The 21,295-nt window shown below is 44.8% G+C and overlaps 4 pseudogenes across 4 annotated transcripts; all 4 read left to right on the forward strand.

Annotated features, from left to right (window-relative positions):
- The first annotated feature begins 538 nt into the window (after positions 1–538).
- Positions 539–1,522, forward strand: LOC311342171 (trace amine-associated receptor 1 pseudogene; annotated as a pseudogene). Its single transcript has one exon. The product of its transcript is annotated as a trace amine-associated receptor 1 pseudogene (transcript).
- A 2,055-nt stretch (positions 1,523–3,577) lies between these two features.
- On the forward strand, positions 3,578–4,561 carry LOC311342176 (trace amine-associated receptor 1 pseudogene; annotated as a pseudogene). The gene has a single exon. The product of its transcript is annotated as a trace amine-associated receptor 1 pseudogene (transcript).
- A 2,745-nt stretch (positions 4,562–7,306) lies between these two features.
- LOC311342177 (trace amine-associated receptor 1 pseudogene) lies at positions 7,307–8,290 on the forward strand (annotated as a pseudogene). Its single transcript has one exon. The product of its transcript is annotated as a trace amine-associated receptor 1 pseudogene (transcript).
- Positions 8,291–15,575: 7,285 nt separating this feature from the next.
- Positions 15,576–16,559, forward strand: LOC311342173 (trace amine-associated receptor 1 pseudogene; annotated as a pseudogene). The gene has a single exon. The product of its transcript is annotated as a trace amine-associated receptor 1 pseudogene (transcript).
- Positions 16,560–21,295: the final 4,736 nt, after the last annotated feature.

Genomic DNA, 21,295 nt, shown 5'->3' on the forward strand with positions numbered 1-21,295 from the left:
CAAATTATTTTTGTGTTATGAATAACCCTACTCTTTCTGATTTTCTTTTCAGAAGTAGATTTGTATGGATATCCTGCTAAAACAACTCATATTACTGGCAATATTAAAAATGCAATGGCTGTAAAGACAGTCAATAGGATAAGCAGAGACAAGACAGTTTTTCCATGTTTTAGCAAAAAAAGTAATTCCACAATCCTTAATTATAAAATACAACAGAAATATAATTAAGTTAGCTCTTAAGTAGCATATGATGTTCTATTAATTAATGAATTAGGATTGTGGCATGATTTTTTTTTACTTTCTGAATGAGGAATATTTAGCAAATATGTTGGGTGTGAACAGTCTGAAAATTGCATGATGTCATGACTGAATACAGTACGATGATCCAGATATTATTAACAGTCAATCATTCCTGTCATTTTTCTGTGTCATTTATCACTGAACAATAGCAAAAATATACATTGTATATACATTAATCTCTCTCTCCCTCTCTCTCCCTCCCTCTCTCCCTCCCTCTCTCTCCCCTCATCCCAGGCCGATGGAGCCGGAGTTCTGCTACGGGAATGGCTCGTGTGTGAGGACAGTCTACCCTGTCACTGTCCGCGCCACCCTCTACTTGGTCCTGGGCTCTGCGGTGGTCCTCACGGTGCTGGGGAACCTCTTTGTGATCGTTGCCATCGCTCACTTCAAGCAACTCCACACACCCACTAACTACCTGACCCTCTCCCTGGCCGTGTCCGACCTCCTCCTGGGGGTTCTGATCATGTTACCCGGCATGATTCGCGCCGTTGAAACCTGCTGGTACTTCGGGGACATGTTCTGCAAGCTTTTCATGAGCTCAGACATCTTGCTGTGTACTGCTTCTATATTGAACCTGTCCTTTATATCCATCGACCGTTATTACGCAGTGTGCCACCCTCTGCTCTACCCCCGTAAGATAACGGTTCACACGGCAGTCGTCATGATCCTGGTCACATGGTGTGTCTCTGCTGTGGTCGGCTTTGGGATGGTCTTCCTCGAGCTGAATATTATGGGAATGGAGGAGTTGTACTATAACAACCTGGCATGTGAAGGAGGGTGCATTTTGTTTACAACTGTAGTCGCCAGCACCGTCTCGTCCATTATCTCTTTCTACCTCCCCGGGGTCATCATGCTGGGCATCTACCTGAAGATCTTCATGGTGGCCCAGAGACAAGTGCGCACCACAGGCCTACAGAACACCAGCTCCTCCAAGATGGACAAGCACCAGAGGAAAGCCACCAAAACGCTGGCCTTCATCATGGGCGTCTTTCTGTCCTTCTGGACACCGTTTTTCACCTGTTACATCATCGACCCCTACATCGGCTACTCAATTCCACCCACCTTGTTCGACATACTCTCCTGGCTGGGGTATCTGAATTCCACCGTCAACCCGTTGGTGTATGCCTTCTTCTACAGTTGGTTCAGGAAGGCTTTTCAAATTATCGTTTCTGGTCGCATCTTTTGGTCGGACATGTCGGACACAAAACTGTTCTCAGAGTGACAGTGGTTTCATGTTGAGGCATCCCAGAAGATGTGGGTCTATGAAAAAAAATGCTTATCAACTGAAGGGGGGAAATTCTAATGAATTACAAATGTATGTCCCATTAAATGTCTTCAACATTCAAATTAAAATTGTATTTTTCCTGAAACCCCAAATCACCCAATATTGATATTATTTGTGGTATTAGTTATTCCTGCTGTGTTATTGAGTTTCTCTCTACAGTCTATTTATGACAGCAAAGTCTTCAGTTGGGGCGTTTGCTCTGATCTGTTGCCGCGGAAATTCCTGGTGTTGTTCCTTCAACATTTTTTTGATCCAAATTCTGCAATCTTCTGTTGTACTTCACCCACAGTAAGGTTGAAAAACTTCCACAGCACTACAGGTACCTCTCATGTGGTAGCTCACATTATAATGACTAATGTCATTAGGGACAGGAACCTGCTGGAAAACAGCTCTTTACTGAGACAAGCCTGTTTTAAATTGTAACTTTGTTAGTTTTAATACCTTCCTGTATAATAAATATAAAAATAAAGAAAAATGTGATAGTACTGTTATCACGTGGCACGCTGCGTGTATTGGACCATGTGTTTTTGTCCCCTCAGATCCAGTGTCTGGGCCACTGTTAGGTGTTACCAATGCTGTGGATCGGAACGGGACATCCCTAGTTCAAATTAAATCAATAATTTGGCATGGTTCACTTAAGTCCACTCTCTTTAACCATAGAAACCTCCAGGAAAGTGGAAACCACAAATAATGGTTGACTTCAAATACTTGAATTGGTTTATAGCTAAATGTGAATGTTGTTCTTGACTGACAAAATATAAGTCAAATCTGGGAATAAATCGACTTAAGATCAGAAAATGTCTTACTCTTCCCTACATTTTCATTCAAACTACATTTCCATTTAAAGATCTTCATCTTATACTGATAGACTTGTTTAGTTTGACATTGTACATAATAAGCCAAGGCAACTTGTTCCCTTGAGCGAGGTGAAAAAAAAGATAAGTACAAATTTCAGGAGGAAATCATGTAAAATTAGAATTATTAGAATAAAAGTACCACACCAAAAATGTGTGGTCCTTCTGTCTCTCTTTTTCAACACATCTTGCCCTCAACATTGTCCATGTTGCTATTCACAACTCATTCCTTAGAGAATGTTGTTACATCTGGCCAGTCTCCAGGGAAATGGCCCAGTAAGAGTGGCTGACTGGTTTAACCCTTTCGTCATACTTGAAATGATAACATGATAACTTATATAAAGCACATCCTGCTAGTAGCCACTGAGTTTACCTCTTCAGCTGACTGAGGTAAGCCCACATAATGATTTATCAAACTTTAAACTACTACTCTGAGTAAAATTTGATCTAGGAGACTAATGGACATGTTTATTAAATAATGTGTATCTTTACTAAATATTTGGTTATGTTCCTTAACTATTACAGGTTGTGTAGTTAATGTATTGATATTATAGTGGTAACTTCTATATTTTTGTATCATTCAAATTATTTTTGTGTTATGAATAACCCTACTCTTTCTGATTTTCTTTTCAGAAGTATATTTGTATGGATATCCTGCTAAAACAACTCATATTACTGGCAATATTAAAAATGCAATGGCTGTAAAGACAGTCAATAGGATAAGCAGAGACAAGACAGTTTTTCCATGTTTTAGCAAAAAAAGTAATTCCACAATCCTTAATTATAAACTACAACAGAAATATAATTAAGTTAGCTCTTAAGTAGCATATGATGTTCTATTAATTAATGAATTAGGATTGTGGCATGACTTTTTTTTTACTTTCTGAATGAGGAATATTTAGCAAGTAAGTAAGCACATATGTTGGGTGTGAACAGTCTGAAAATTGCATGATGTCATGACTGAATACAGTACGATGATCCAGATATTATTAACAGTCAATCATTCCTGTCATTTTTCGCTGTCATTTATCACTGAACAATAGCAAAAATATACATTGTATATACATTAATCTCTCTCTCCCTCTCTCTCTCTCCCTCCCTCCCTCTCTCTCTCTCTCTCTCCCCTCATCCCAGGCCGATGGAGCCGGAGTTCTGCTACGGGAATGGCTCGTGTGTGAGGACAGTCTACCCTGTCACTGTCCGCGTCACCCTCTACTTGGTCCTGGGGTCTGCGGTGGTCCTCACGGTGCTGGGGAACCTCTTTGTGATCGTGGCCATTTCTTACTTTAAGCAACTCCACACGCCCACCAATTACCTGACTCTCTCCCTGGCCGTAACCGACCTCCTCCTGGGGGTTCTGGTCATGTTCCCCGGCATGATTCGCGCCGTCGAGACCTGCTGGTTCTTCGGGGAGATGTTCTGCAGGCTCTTCCTTAGCTATGACATCTTGCTGTGCACCGCGTCCATCTTGAACTTGTCCTTTATATCCATCGACCGTTATTATGCTGTATGCCACCCTCTGCTCTACCCCCGTAAGATAACGGTTCACACGGCAGTCGTCATGATCCTGGTCACATGGTGTGTCTCTGCTGTGGTCGGCTTTGGGATGATCTTCCTCGAACTAAATATTTTGGGAATGGAGGAGTTGTACTATAACAACTTGGCATGTGAAGGAGGGTGTGCTTTGTTCACAACTGTGGTCGCCAGCACTGTCTCAGCGATCATCTCCTTCTACCTCCCCGGTGTCATCATGCTGGGCATCTACCTGAAGATCTTCATGGTGGCCCAGAGACAAGTACGCACCACAGGCCTACAGAACACCAGCTCCACCAAGGTGGACAAGCACCAGAGGAAAGCCACCAAAACGCTGGCCATCATCATGGGCGTGTTTCTGTCACTCTGGACACCGTTTTTCCTCTGTTACATCATCGACCCCTACATCGGCTACTCCTTTCAGCCCGCCTTGTTTGACACACTCGTGTGGCTGGGGTATCTCAATTCCACCACCAACCCGTTGGTATACGCCTTCTTTTACAGTTGGTTTAGGAAAGCTTTTCAAATAATCGTCTCTGGTCGAATCTTTCGCTCCGACATGTCGGACACAAAATTGTTTGCAGAGTGACAGTGGTTTCATGTTGAGGCCTCCCAGAAGATGTGGGGCCATGAAAACTGATTGGTGGAAATTCTAATTAATAAAAAAAGTTTGTCCCATTAAATCTGTTTATTCATCAGCTGTTTTGCTCTGCTTTGCAGACGTTTCGTGCAGAAATGTTGCGTTGTTCCTTATTGTGTTTTTACAAATGCTTAATAAAGTGTATGGTGTAATACCGACCAACAGCACCGCCACCCCAGAAACATTTGTGTTCCAAATTTTGCATTTGACTGTCAGACTTTTCCCCTCTTTAAGGTTGCAATGCTCCCACACTGCTGAAATGACCATTCTACAGGTAGCTCTCATGCGGTAGCTCTTGTTGTCATGTGACTAGTTGGCTACTAGTGTTGTCATGTGACACGCTGTACACATCGGATCATATTTTCTGTATCGTTTCCTGCGTTCTGGGCCAGTATCTGCCTGATTCTGACGCCGTGTATCGGGACAGGACATCCCTAGTTCATATAAAATCAATAATGTAGCATAGTTCACTCAAGTCCACTCTTTTTGACGTTAGAAACATCCAGGAAGGTGGAAACCATGAATCTTCACTTCAAATGCTTGAATTGTTTAATGGCTAAATGTGAATGTTATTCTTGACTTCGTTATATTTTCATTCAAACTACATTTCCATCTAAAGCACTTCATCTTATACTCATAGGCTTGTTGTTCAGGTTTACATTGTACATAATAAACCAAGGCAACTTGTTCCCTTGACAGAGGTGAAAAAATAGATAAGGAGAAAATCATGTAAAATGAGAATTATTAGAATAAAAATAACACCATGAACGTGTGGTCTTTATGTGTCCCTTTTTCAACACATTCTGCTGCTCAATATTGTCCATGTTGCCATTCAGGGCCCTTTGCTTAGAGATTGTTGTTGCATCAGAGTCCAGGGACATGGCCCAATCAGAACAGTGGCTGACTGTTTTGACCCCGTCGTCATCTTGAAGTATAAATATATATAAAACACATCCTGCGAGTAGCCACTGAGTTTACCCCTTCAGCTGACTGAGGTAAGCCCACATAATGCTTTATCACACTTTAGACAACTACTATAGAAGTAAAAATTAATCTAGAAGACTAATGAGAAATGTATTAAATAATATGTGTATCTTTACTAGATATGTGGTGGTGTTCCTTAACTATTAGTTTGTGTAGGTAATGTATTGATATTATTTGTGCTAACTTCTTTTTTATACCATTTATATTCCTTTTGTGTTATGAATAACCCTACTCTTCCAGATTTTCTTTTCAGAAGTTTGTATGGATATCCTGCTAAAACAATTCATAATACTGGCAATATCAAAAATGCAGGGGCTTTAAAGACAGTGGATAGGATAAGCAGAGACAATGCAGTTTTTCTATGGTTTATGGTCTATGGTTTTTAATTTATGGATAAGGATTGTGGCATTACTTTTTTGACTCTCTGAATGAGGAATAATTAGCAAATTAAGTAAGGACATATGTTGGGTGTGAACCGCCTGAAAATTGCATGTTGTCATGACTGAATACAATATGATGTGCCAGACATTATAAACAGTCAATCATTCCTGTTATTTTTCTGTATCATTTATCACTGAACAATAGCAAAAATATACATTGCATATTTGTATATGGTGTAGTGTATGAAAGCTTTTCATTATAAAATACTTTAAGATTATACATTGTACTATAAACTAAGTAGTGATAGTTACTAATGATTGCATCATGGAATGGATAGGGCTATGAAGAGATCCTACTGATTCATTAACGTGATCATTTAACAAGGTGATAAAAGCTTAAGTCAAGGTCTGCATTCAACAACATGAAAATGAATTGTATATTGTAAACACTGGCAAAGCTCTGTCAAATCCTATATTGATTATGATGGAATACAAAATTACACAACTCTCATATCATTATTAAATGCGTTCGTTACAAAGCCAATTGATACTAGGGATTGGTCAGAATATTCGATTATTTGATTATTCGTTCCCGAGGGTCAAAGTCGATTTTTAACATTTGGACCGTTAACATTTTTTCTCATTCAAATAAACAAGAATTAACGGACGGAACTAATGTTGGCTCTGTAGCACTATTATTATTTTTTTATTATTATATATATTTTTATTATTATTAATCATGTACAGAAAAACAATATACACAATGCACAAGCATAAATATTAATATATATGCATACAACACAAAGACTGATCACTGTTAGTTAGTTTTTTTTGCGTTTAAGATATTAAGTGATTTATTGCCAATGATCCATGGCTGCCTTTGTGAATGTTGGCACACATCGAATAATCGATTATTCGTTCATACCACCCACTGATTATTCGACCATGAAAAATTTGTGTTATTCACATCCCTAATTGATACATGCCAACCTAGGTTGCTCCAACACTCAAGCTAAGTGACTTTTATTGGGCTCCCCCAGACAAGGACACAGGGTGGTGGGGTTGAAAATCCAGTTCATTGAAATTGATTACTCAATGTGCCACAGGTGTGCAGCTTCACCCAGCCCCAGAGTCCAATCGTACTTGGGCAGGCCAGCTGTTTAAACTAGCCATCATCCACACACACACACACACCCACAGCACTATCGTCATCTGAATTGTATACCATATACATGTCATGTATTTTTGCCTCTGCCTCAGGTCCTTTGCATATGGGTGCCCTAACCACACCCTTCCAATCCCTTTCCCTCACTCCCCCTCTCACAGGCCGATGGAGCCGGAGTTCTGCTATGGAAATGGCTCGTGTGTGAGGACGGTCTACCCTGTCGCCATACGTGCAACCCTCTATGTGGTCCTGGGGTCTGGTGTGGTTCTCACAGTGCTGGGGAACCTTTTTGTGATTGTGGCCATCGCTCACTTCAAACAACTCCACACGCCTCCCAACTACCTGACTCTCTCCCTGGCTGTAACCGACCTCCTCCTGGGGGTGCTGGTCATGTTACCCATCATGATTCAGACCATCGAGAGCTGTTGGTTCTTCGGGGAGATGTGTTGCAAGCTCTACAATAGCTCCGTTGTCTTGCTGTGCACTGCGTCAATCTTGAACCTGTCCTTTATATCCATCGACCGCTATTATGCTGTGTGCCACCCTCTGCTCTACCCCCGTAAGATAACGGTTCACACAGCAGTCATCATGATCCTGGTCACATGGTGTGTCTCTGCTGTGGTCGGCTTTGGGATGATCTTCCTAAAGCTGAATATATTAGGAATTGAGGAGTTCTACTATAACAACGTGGCGTGTGAAGGAGGATGCTTTTTGTTTCAGAGCGGGGTGTCCAGCACCGTCTCGTCTATTCTCTCCTTCTACATCCCCGGGGTCATCATGCTGGGCATCTACCTTAAGATCTACATGGTGGCCCAGAGACAAGTGCGCACCATAGGCCTACAGAACACCCGCTCCTCCAAGGTGGACAAGCACCAGAAGAAAGCCACCAAAACGCTGGCCTTCATTATGGGCGTGTTTCTGTCATTCTGGACTCCGTTCTTCATCATTAATGTCATAAATCCTCACATCGGCTACTCCGTTCCGCCCGCCTTTTTCGACACACTCGGGTGGCTTGGGTATCTCAATTCCGCTGTCAACCCATTGGTGTATGCCTTTTTTTACAGTTGGTTCAGGAAGGCATTTAAAATTGTAATTTCCGGAAGCATCTTTCGGTCAGACATGTCGGACACAAAACTGTTTGCAGAGTGAAAGTGGTTTCATGTTGAGGCCTCCCAGAAGACGTGGGGCCTTGAAAAGAAAAGCTCATCAACTGATGGGTGGAAATTCAAATAAATGATTGTTGTTTGTCCCATTAAATCTGTTTAGTCATTAAAATACAAATATATAATTTCATGAAACCATCCAATACTGATATTATTTATGGTACTATTCATGCCGGCTGTGTTATTGAGTTCTATTTCATCCTTACTGACCACCAGAGTTGGTGCTTAAAGCACTAGATATCTCCACCTCGCGCATGCACATTTCGTACCTAATACCAACATAGTCACCTGTGACCACCACGTGACACCGGGAAGGCTATAACTTCCGGTGTCGTTAGAGGATCTATTCCTTTTCATCTTCTCGCTGCGTAAGTACCGTATTGGATGCTTGAGGAAAAAGGAAATTTTTCTTACAGCAAGCTATGTGCAGCCTCGTGACAACATTCGGAGCCGCGGGCAACCCGTCCTCCAGAGGCTGTGGCTAGCTGGTTATCATCTACGAGGAGAGAGGTAGGTGGTCGGCGCTTGTCGGTGAAGGCAGCGTGTTCGCTCCCGCTCCCAGCACGTGTTGGGCTCACTGCTCCCTTATTGTTTGGTGTGTTAGCCAAACAATGTGTTGTTTGGTTGGGTTTTCCATTTAGCAGCAGCGCTCACGCTCAGGCTAATTGATTTTCTGTTGCCAGTTTACTGAGAAGTGCTTCCGCTTCCGTTGATGCAGATTTTGGCTGCCCCGTAATGGCCCATCTATGTGTCAGCTGTGCGGCTCCCCTGGAGCCTGAGGACGGTCATGACAGCTGCCCTCCTTGCCTCGGCCTTGAGCATTTGTGGGAGGGCCTCACTGTCAGCGCCTGCATGAATTGTAGCCTCCTGCCGTGGGAACTCAGACTGGCTAGGCTAGCAGGGATGGAGCAGCGGGCAATAGCTAACGACCCCTCTGCCTTTACGGGTCTCCCTCAAAATCTGCCCGGTCGCTCTTGGCTCAGGCATGATGGAGCTGCGGCTACGGGTGCCCCCCCCAAAAAGAAGGCGAGGGGCGGGCTGTCCTCCAAGGTGGACTGATTGGCGTCTGACATGGAGCAGATGAAGTCACTCCTCCTGACCCTGGTCGGGGGCTGGCTGGACTACAGCCTGACCCTCCCTTGGAGGATGCGCCTCTGTTGGACGATGCCCTGTCACTTGCGGCTTCGGCTAACTTCTTCAACGAAGTTATCACCGACGATGATGCCTCTCACACATTGGGGGAGGCCTCTGCTCCTCTGCTCAGAGCTCCCTGCAGGGGGCAGCGGACACCTCTATGGCGGGCACTATACGCATGGCTCTGGCTTGCCTGGAGCTCGATGTCCCTCAGACGGACCCGGGTCAGGCCAGCGCCTTCTTCAGGCGCAACCCTGCTCCGACCACATTCAAAGTTCCCCCTTCAGAGGAATACGTGAAGGAGCTCCACGCATGTTGGATGGACTCCAGGGCCCTTTCCCATTCAACCACGGATGCCCGGACCTTGGCTGCCATGCAGGATGCGGCACAGGTTGAGCCGGTTGGCCGCATGCCACCAGTTGAGCTGGCCATTGCTTCGCTCATCTTGGCTCCTGATGAGGCTCTGAGGCCGAATGCCAGGTGTCCCCGGCCACAGTGCAGGGTCACGGACGACCTTCTATCGAAGGCCTATGATTCGGCAGCACGCATGGGTCGCATTGGCAACTCACTCTCCCACCTACTACTGGGCCTTTCAACCTCCCTGCAGCAGGCTCAGGTCGAGCTGTCACTGCAGAGTCTGAGCGACGCCTCATTGCAAGCGTTTGCCCTTATGTCAAGGGAGTTGGGGCGCACAATGTCCACAGTTCCGACGCCGGCCCCTAGCCTTCAGCCGGTTCAAAATGACTATCGTCAGCGATCCGGCGAAGGCCTTAGCTCTGAGCAAGGAGTTGTCCGCCCTCCTGGCCAAGGGAGCGATCAAGCCAGTGAATCCTCTGCTGTACCCCAGAGGTTTCTACTCGAGGTACTTTCTCGTGGCAAAGAAAGGTGGCGGATTCCGTCCCATTCTCGACCTGAGGGGACTCAACAAGCTCCTGAAGGTACTACCTTTTCACATGCTCACCGCATCAGACACACTGCGGGTGGTTACCAGGGGCGAGTGGTTCACCACCGTAGATTTGAAGGACGCATACTTCCACGTCCCGATTGCATCACACCATCAGCACTTCCTGAGATTTGCCTTTTGCGGCCGGCACTTCCAGTTCAGGGTACTTCCCTTCGGCCTCTCCCTCTCTCCAAGGGTATTCACCAGGGTTGTGGCGGTAGCTCTTGCACCCCTGCAAAAGCAGGGCATGAAGGTCCTGCCGGATTTGGACGATTGGCTGGTCTGTGCACCGTCCCAGTCTCAGGTGGCCTGGGATATGGCTCGGCTACTTCAGCACGCGACCCGGCTGGGCCTGACGGTGAATCTCCTGAAGAGTTGCCTGGACCCATCTCAGCAGGTCACATACCTGGGGATGGTCCTGGACTGTCACCTCGGCGGGTGAACGACATCCTCCTCCGCCTCCCCCTCTTCGAGTGTGGCAGGATGGTGCCGTTCATCTAATTTCTCCAGCTCCTGGGCAAACTTACAGCTGCCTCAGCTGTGGTGCCTCTCGGCTTGCTGTCCCTGCGGCCACTGCAGATGTGGCTAAACAGCCTCCATCTGGACCCCAAGTGGCACAGGCACTGGAAGGTCAGGGTGTCGCAGCAATGCCTCCTCTCTCTGTCCCCGTGGAGAAAGAGGCCATATCTGTCTGCGGGTGTACCCATGGGCGCCATCCTGTCCCACCGGGAGTTGGTCACAACAGACACTTGCCTCTCGGGATGGGGTGCGGTGTGGCAGGGTAGGACTGCCCAGGGGCAGTGGCCGGCCCAGAGCAACGTGCTAGAACTCTGAGCGGTGCAACTAGCATCACTTTCTGTCTCAGCTGAGAGGCAAGCACGTGCTGGTCCAATTGGACAACAAGTCCACTGTTGCCCAAATCAACCACCAAGGGGTAACTCGGTCTACACGGCTACTCCGGGTATCTCGGATCCTGTTGACCTGGGCATATCCCCACCTGGCCAGCGTGCGGGCAGTCTTCATTCCAGGGGACCGGAATCAGGTCGCAGACTTCCTATCACGACAGAAGCCCCCACCGGGGGAGTGGCGGCTTCACCCGGAGGTGGTGGAGATGATATGGGGTCTCTTTGGCAGGGCGGAAGTGGACCTCTTTGCCTCAGAGGAATCCGCTCATTGCCCCCGCTGGTTCTCCTGGACGGAGGTGACCAGCCCCCTCGGACAGGACGCCTTTGCTCACGACTAGCCACAGAGTCCTCTGTATGCCTTCCCACCACTGCCCCTGATTCTGCCCACACTCCAGAGGGTGCTTCTGCGGGGCCACAGGCTACTTCTGGTGGCCCCCTTTTGGCCAGGAGGACTCTGGTTTCCACTGCTGCGCAGGCTCTGCTGCAGCTCTCCATGGCGCCTCCCCTACAGGAAGGACCTCCTTTCACAACTGGGGGGGTCGAATTTGGCACCCAGACCCCCGTCGCCTACAGCTCTGGGCTTGGCCACTGCAGGGCCCGACCCACTGCTGAGGTTCTGCAGGGCGACCGTCAGGAACACTATCCTGAAGGCCAGGGCACCATCTACCAGGGCAGAGTACGAGAACAGATGGAAGCTGTTCTCCGACTGGTGTAAGGGGAAGGCAATAGACCCAGTACGTTGCTCCATGGCCACCGAGTTCCTGCAGTCCCTCCTCGAAGGTGGTTGCTCTCATTCCAGGGTCTATGTGGCTGCTATTTCTTCCCAGCATGAAAGGGTCGACGGAGCCATAGTGGAATGCCACAGATTGGTGTCCATCTTTCTTAGAGGGGCTCTGCGGCTGCGTCCCCCTAGGATCCTGAGGGCCCCAGCATGGGACATGCCCCTGGTGCTGGAGGCCATGTCGTGTCCTCCGTTTGAGCCCTTGACCCAGGTAGGGTTAAAGTGGCTGTCCATGAAGGTGGCTTTCCTGCTTGCCATTACCTCCGCGAAGCGGGTCAGGGAGTTGCATGCCCTATCCATGGCAGATACATGCCTGCGTTGGAACCCTGATGGCTCGGGTGTAGTCCTATGGCCGAATGGGCCCAAGGTGCTTTCACGCACCCACCTTAACCAGCCTATGCAGCTCGCTCGCTTTGACTCCCCATCTGAGGAGGGTAGATCTGAGCTGCTCTGCCCGGTATGGGCGCTTAAGGCCTACATTGCTGCTACTGCCAGTATACGACAGTCAGAGAAATTGTTTGTGTGTCATGATGGCCCTAACATAGGTCGTGCTCTCTCCAAACAGCGACTGTCCCACGTGGTTGTCGACACCATCACACACACCTATGGGGCCAGTGGCCGCCCCCTGCCATCTGGGGTGAGGTGCCACTCCACCAGAAGCATTGCAACTTCATGGGCTGCGCTAAGAGGGGTGCCCCTGGAGGCTATCTGTGCTGCGGCATCATGGACAATGCCTGGCACATTCACGAGGTTCTACCGCGTCAACATTGCCACCCCCCATCCAATGGGTGTGGTCCTACGTCCAAGCTCTGCTGCCTCCAATGAGTGAGGTGGGTGTTGGATTCTTTGTGACCTTGTTGGTATGGGTCATCCAGTGCTTTAAGCACCGCCTCTGGTGGTCAGTAAGGATGAAATAGAACTAAAGTTACAGATGTAACTACGGTTCTATGAATCCTGGATGACCGCCAGAGCATCTAGTCACTCAGAATCCTTGTGTTTTCGCGAGAAGATTCTAGGAACAGATCCTCTAACGACACCGGAAGTTATAGCCTTCCCGGTGTCAGGTGGGGGTCACAGGTGACTATGTTGGTATTAGGTATTCCAATTTATTCCATCATAAGGTTTTAATACTTCCACACTGCTGACATGAACATTTTAACGGTAGCTCTCACATGGTAGCCCTCATTCTCATGCAACTAATTGGCTACTAATATACCCTGCACACATAGGATCAACTTTTCTGTTTCCAGCGTTCTGGGCCAGTATCTGCCTGATACCGATACTATGTATCAGGACAGGACATCCCTAGTTCATATAAAATCAATAATGTGGCATGGTTCACTCAAGTCTACTCTCTTTAACTGCAGAAACCTCCAGAAAAGTGGAAAACAGTAATGATGGTTGACTTCAAATACTTTAATTGGTCTACGGCTACATGTGAATGTTGTTCTTATGTGACAAAATATGAATCAAATCTGGGAATAAATCTATGGAAGATCAGAATGTGATCTTCTCTTCCCTACATTTCCATTCAAACTACATTTCCATTCGAAACCCTTAAGCTTTTACTGAAGGGCTTGTTATTTTGTTTGAAATTGTACATAATAAACCAAGGCAACAATTTCCTTTGATCAAGGAAAAAAAAGGATAAGTATGAATTTAATAAAGTAATAAAATGACAGCACCAATAGGCATTATGTGTCTCTTCCTCAACATATCTTGCCCTCAACATTGTCCAGGTTGCCATTTACAGCCCTTTCCCCAGAGATTGTTATTGCATTTGGCCACATAGTCTAGGGAAATGGCCCAGTCAGAACAGAGGCTGACTGTTTTGACTCTGGCTCCATCTCGAAAATATAACTGATATAAAGCACATCCTGCTTGTATCCACTGAGTATACCTCTCCAGCTGACGGAGGTAAGCCCCCACATAAGGGTTTATCAAACTTTAAACTACTTGCTCCCCAGGTTAAATTGAATACATAAGAGTAATGGAAAGGGTTATTAAATAATATCTATCTTTACTTAAAAATGTGGTGATGTTCCTTAAATAATACAGGTTGTGTGGGTAATGTATTATTATTTGTGTGTAACAACATCTTAATGTTCTACCATTTTAGATATTTTTGTATTATGAATAACCCTACTCAACTGGATTTTCTTTTAAGAAGTACATTTGAATAGGTGTCCTGCTGAAACAATTCAAAATACTGGCAAATTATGTTAAAGTGCAGGGACTGTAAAGACAGTGGACAGGATAAGCAGAGACAAGGCAGTTTTTCTATGGCTTAGCGAAAAATGTCGTGCCACAATCTTTAATTATAAACAACTATGACAGAAATAGAGTTAACTTAGTTCCTACATAGGATATGATGTTCTGGTAATTTATGGAGAATGATTGTGGCATGAATTTTTTTACTCTGCATGAGGAATATTTAGAACCTAAGTAAGTCCATATGTTGGCTGTGAAAAGCCTGGAAATTGCATGTTGTCATGACTGAATACAATACGATGTGCCAGATATTATTAACAATCTTTCAATCTTTCCTGTCATTTTTCTCTGTCATTTATCACTGAACAATGGCAAAAACAAATACATTGTATTACAAATGATACAATGTAATTTTATATATGGTATAGTCTATGAAAGCTTTATTATAATTTAATGAATCCTTTGTAATGAAAGCTTTATAATTTAATATAATTCATAATACTTGTAGATTGTACATTGTACTGTCAACTAGGGGTTCCGATTCAGAGGTCAACGATTCGATTATAAAACGATTATGGATACATCTCGATTCAACAATTTTTTTTATGTACATTTCCATGCAGGATTTTCAAAAGTATATATATACATCTGACTTTGCTACTCAGTTTGCTAATCACTTCCTACTTGTGTGATGATCATTAAAGACAATCAACAGATGAATTACCTTATCTAATATTTGATATTAGATTAAGTTGGTTCTCTGCGCAGAGAACCCACAGGCAGAAAGGAGTTTTCTGTAACACTCTGCAGCAGGCAAACAAATTTCATAAAAAATAAAAAAAGTTTTGTTTTTTGTTTTGTTAAAAGCTCTGTCAAATCCTATATTGATTATGATGGAAGACAAAATTACACAACTCTCATAATATCATTATTAAATGCGCTCATTACGAAGCCAATTGATACATGCCAACCTAGGTTGCTCCAACACTCAAGCTAAGTGACTTCTATTGGGCTCCTCCAGACAAGGACACGGTGGTGGGGTTGAAAATCCAGTTCATTGTAAGTCTGATTACTTAATGTGCCACAGGTGTGCAGCTTCACCCAGCCCAATCGTACTTGGGCAGGCCAGCTGTTTAAACTAGCCATCATCCACACACACCCCCACAGCACTATCATCATCTGAATTGTATACCGTATATGTGTCATGTATTTTTGCCTCTGCCTCAGGTCCTTTGCATATGGGTGCCCTAACCACACCCTTTCAATCCCTTTCCCTTACTCCCCCTCTCACAGGCCGATGGAGCCGGAGTTCTGCTATGGGAATGGCTCGTGTGTGAGGACGGTCATCCCTGTCGCCATTCATGCAACCCTCTACTTGATCCTGGGGTCTGCGGTGGTCCTCACGGTGCTGGGGAACCTCTTTGTGATCGTGGCCATCGCTCACTTCAAGCAACTCCACACGCCTCCCAACTACCTGACTCTCTCCCTGGCCGTAACCGACCTCCTCCTGGGGGTTCTGGTCATGTTCCCCTTCATGATTCACACCGTCGAGAGCTGTTGGTACTTCGGGGAGATGTTTTGCAAGCTCTACAACAGCTCCACTGTCTTGCTGTGCACCGCGTCCATCTTGAACCTGTCCTTTATATCCATCGACCGTTATTATGCCGTGTGCCACCCTCTGCTCTACCCCCGTAAGATAACGGTTCACACAGCAGTCATCATGATCCTGGTCACATGGTGTGTCTCAGCTGTGGTCGGCTTTGGGATGATCTTCCTAAAGCTGAATATATTAGGAATCGAGGAGTTCTACTATAACAACGTGGTGTGTGAAGGAGGATGCTTTTTATTTCAGAGCGGGGAGTCTAGCACCGTCTCGTCCATTGTCTCCTTCTACCTCCCCGGGGTCATCATGCTGGGCATCTACCTGAAGATCTACATGGTGGCCCAGAGACAAGTGCGCACCATAGGCCTACAGAACACCAGCTCCTCCAAGGTGGACAAGCACCAGAGGAAAGCCACCAAAACACTGGCCTTCATCATGGGCGTGTTTCTGTCCTTCTGGACGCCATTTTTCATCCTTAACATCATCGACCCCTTCATCGGCTACTCCATTCCGCCCGCCTTGTTCAACACACTCGTGTGGCTGGGGTATCTCAATTCCACCGTCAACCCGTTGGTGTACGCCTTCTTCTACAGTTGGTTCAGGAAGGCTTTTCAAGTTATCATTTCTGGTCGCATCTTTCGGTCTGACATGGCGGACACAAAACTGTTCTCAGAGTGACAGTGGTTTCATGTTGAGGCCTCCCAGAAGATGTGGGGCCAAGAAAAGAAAGGATTTTCAACTGATGGGTGAAAATTTAAATAAATTAGTTCATAAATTATTATAAAATTACTAGTCATGCCAACTGTGTTATTGAGTTTCTCTACCTTTGTTTTTATTCCTGCTGTTGTACATTTTTGCTCTGATTTATTGGTGTTTCTTGCGGAAATTCCTGGTGTTGATCCTTGTTGTGTCTTTTTAAATGCTTAATTAAGTGTGTAGTGTTAAACCGACCAACAGCACTGCCACCCCTGAATTATTTGCGTTCTAATTTTTTCCCGTCATAATGTTGTAATACTGCCACACTGCTGACATGACCATTCTAGCGGTAGCTCTCACATGCTAGCTCTCATTCTCACGCAACTAATACTGTGTATCGGGACAGGACATCCCTAGTTCATATCAAATCAATAATGTGGCATGGTTCCCTCAAATCCACTCTCTTTAACGGCAGAAACCACAGAAAAGTGGAAAACATGAATGATGGTTGACTTCAAATACTTTAATTGGTCTATGGCTTATGTGGATGTTATTAACTGACAAAATATAAATCAAATCTGGGACTAAATCAATGGAAGCTCAGAATATGTCTTACACTTCCCTACATTTCCATTTGAAGCCCTTAATCTTATACTGATTGGCGTGTTATTTTGTTTGACATTGTACATAATAAACCAAGGCAAATTTTTAGCAGAGTAAAAAAAAAAGTATGAATTTAATAAAGTAATAAAAATACAGCGCCAAATGGTGTAGTCTTTATGTGTCTCTTTCTCAACACATCTTTCCATCAACATTGTCCATGTTGCCATTTACAGCCCTTTCCTCAGAGATTGTTATTGCATCTGGCCACAGTCTAGGGAAATGCCAACGCGATCCAACGCGGATCCGCCGTCTTCACCTGTGCGAGCCAATGGCGCCAGCACCAGAACAATCAGCGGTACGTAAATTCAGAACACGCTGAGGCCTCTGCAGACATGAGAACTACCCTGACCAGACTGGAAACAACCATCAAAGATGTTCTAAAGAGGACGTCTAAGTTAGTACAGCGGACCGCTAGTTGTGGAGCGGAGGCTCTGTGACACCGAGGACAGAGGAATGTGACACGAAGAGAGCCATCAAAGAAGCAAAACTTTCGGCGAAGTGCGAGGATCTCGAGGCAAGAGCGAGATGCAATAACTTTGCGTATTTATGGTGTCAAAGAAGGACGCGAGAAAAACTACATACCATTCATTTCTGAGCTGTTGTGCACATTGCTCCAGTTACCGGAGGACCTTGAGATGCTTATCGAGAGCGCGCACCGGGCACTCACAATGAGACCATTTCGTTATTATAACGAAATTTATGCATCCAGACCAAACAGGCTTCATCCCCGGTAGATAGGGAGCCAATAATATTAGAAGAACACGCAACATCATATCATGTGCCAAAAAAAAACACAAAAATCAATGATAATTAGTTTTGATGCACAAAAGGCCTTTGACGAGGTTAATTGGTGCTTTCTCTATGAAACTCTGGCAGCTATGGGCTTTCATTCAGGGTTCATAGATTGGATAAATGTATTATATATATATTGAACCAAAATCACGGGTTGGTCAATGGATGTTGCTCTGATTTTTTCGGCCTTGAAAGAGGGGTTAGACAGGGTGACTGCCTTAGCCCCTTGCTATACGCTGTAAATATTGAACCACTTGCAGAATTAATAACAAAACAAAATCAATTAATTAAAAGGAATAAAAGATGAGGGTGAATCTGAACATAATATCCCCCTTTTTCGCGGACGATATTTTGCCATGTATAAGTGATCCAGTCTCATCGGTTGCAGGCCAGTAGCGTGCGAGGGGACCTTAAACAAATGGCCGCTTCGCGCCAATTGCGCAACAAAGAAAAACTCACGCCGTTGCTGGTCGTCCCCGTCGACCACTCCGTCGCAAAAGCGGTTCTGGCGATCCATGGTGGGTGAAGACGTCGTCGCAGCTGAGCAGGGATGGAGCTTGAGAGGATGAGCTCGTTCGGACGACGCACTCGTGGTCAACCGAGCAGGCTTACTAACTGGCCAAGTCCTGGAAGCTGGGCTGGTCCGCGCTGACTAGCTTTTTATCCCCTCCGTGAAGACTCGAGTTCTTCACAAACGGTCGCCTAAAACAATGCAAACATACTATTAACACTTTTCTAGAACGCACTGTCCGTGTGCCTAACAGTATTGACCGCAACACGCATAAGACTTTGTCTTTTACCAACTTTTGAAACGTCAAAACGTCCAGAAGTGTCCAGCGTTGTCACTCACGTCTTTTCTCTTCTCCTCCGTGTCGTTTCCTCTTGTTTACCGCGTCTGCCTGACCTGTCACCCCGACTTCTGATTGGTCATAACTATAAATGCATGAATTTTAACTAAGACAATTTTTAACACATGTACATTTTATGTAAACATTATATTCAAACATTTTTAGCCTTCAAGAAAACATGTTTGAAAAGAATATAAACAAAATAAACAATACAATGGATTTCGGAAATGCCCAAAATCCCATAGGGCTACAGGTGGTTAAAACAACTCAGGACTGAGAGAGAGGCTACTCAAAAGCTAACCTGTAGATAAAAGTTCCTATGAGATAGAACTGGACGGCACCAATGCACCAGTCCCAGTTTGCTAACACAGACGCACACAACACCAAAGACTGTTCCAACTCCAACCAAAGCCGCTGCCGATGGGTCACTACCACATCTGGTTGTGCAGTAGATCGGCCAGAGTGCCTAAATGACTGCACACTGAAAGAAAAAAAAAAAGATGGAATTGTGAACAAGTTTTTATGTTGACATTGTTGAGATATGTTGTAATGTCACCTTAAAATATTATATTTAAGTGGGACGGCGACCCCCTTAACTGTGGTATAATGAGAACATTTCACTGACTGAAGTGATCTATTGCTTTTATAAAACGGTTACATAAGTATGGCGATATGAAAGTCATAGACACCCTCAATTTTGAAAAAGCGAGAAAGTCTGAAAAGCTTTTTTTTTTTAAAGAATACAAAAAAGTAGTCCCTCCTGGCTGCCTGCAAAGTGTACGGTGGTTGCTATGCAACACACTGTAGCGTCCTTCAGAGAGAAGGCTAGAGAAGGCTATCGCTTTTATATATACATAAACAACAGTTACTGTGTGTTCACACCGCACTTCGCCCCGCGACACGTTTCAATGTTAAGTGAACGTGGAGACGCGAATTGGGCGAATTTTTTTTTCGCTGATACGTGCGACAAGATTTGATTGACAGCGCGAAATTTTTCCACGTGAACGGCGAGCGCGTTCACGTGGATTCGCGCCGCGAATAAAGTTAAAATATTTCAACTTCTTCGCGGCATTCGCGTTGAAACTGCCAATCAGCGTTCACTCCCTGTGGGTAACGTGGGTGAAGTAACGTAAAACAGCCAATCAGCGTTCACTCCCTGGGTGACGTCACGTAACAGCCAATCAGTTCACTCCCTGGGTGAAGTAACGTAAAACAGCCAATCACCGTTCAACCGTTTGCGACTCCCGCTCTATATCTACATATAATATATAAATATCTATATCATATAATATATACGATATATATAATATCACGGCACAAAGCGGTGTGCGCCTCCGGATTATATTATTAACCCATAAACGACGGGCTCTCCCTCTTCCACAACAGGTACAGACACACATCTCGGCCATGGTTGATGAGAATGAATTGGCATGAATGACTGTTGTCAGGCAAAAAAAAAATTCGCCCCGCGAATGCACACAAAAATGCACAGCGACAGATTATGATTTGTCGCGCGGCAACATTCGCCTATTCGCGCGAAAAGGCGAAATGGGGCAAAGTGCGGTGTGAACACACAGTTAGAGTTAGGCGCGGAGTGATACTGAACTCTGTAAACTGAACGGGCGTCATAGCTGTGTGTATACGCTCAATATACAACAGTTGGGAACCAATCAGATCGCTTGATTTAAGCCACCCGTTTAATAATTTGACATTGATATTGAGTAAGTATTTTGTTTGTTTATGGTGCAACAGAAGTTAAGAAATGAAAGGGACAGTTATTTTAATTGTCATGAAAGTTGAAAGTTGTACTGATGAGATACTCACTTGTGGAGAGAGACTGGACAGTGGACTGGCAGTACACTGTCCAGTCTCCTTAACCCCAGAAATCTTCAGAAAAGTCAAAACCATGAATATTGGTTGTCTTCAAGTACTGGCAAAACAACACTCAACTCAAACTAATCTTAAACACTCAACTCAAACTGATATTTTGGAGATCAGAAAGCATGAATCTGAAAAGGTAGTAATTAAAATGATAATAAATATAATGAAAATACTGCGTCTAAAAGGGTGTTGTCCTTATGTTTGTCTTTGTCAACACATCTTGCCCTCAACATTGTCCATTTTGCCATTCACTGCCCTTTCCATAAAGATTGTTATTACATCTCGCCACATAGTCCAGGGAAATGGCCCAGACAGAGTAGTCATAGTCGTCATCTTGAAATTACAACATATATAAAGCCCATCCTGCAGGTAGCCACTGAGTTTACCTCTGCAGCTGACTGAGGTAAGCCCCATATAAACTAAACATACATATTTGTTACTTAAGAGTAATGTTAATGGTTATTTAATATTGTATGTCTGTATTTATTAAATAGTTAAAGATCTTCCTAAAATATTACAGGTGGTATGTCTTGA

The sequence above is a fragment of the Micromesistius poutassou genome, assembly GCF_964030765.1.
Source record: "Micromesistius poutassou genome assembly, chromosome: 4".
Classification (NCBI taxonomy): domain Eukaryota; kingdom Metazoa; phylum Chordata; class Actinopteri; order Gadiformes; family Gadidae; genus Micromesistius; species Micromesistius poutassou.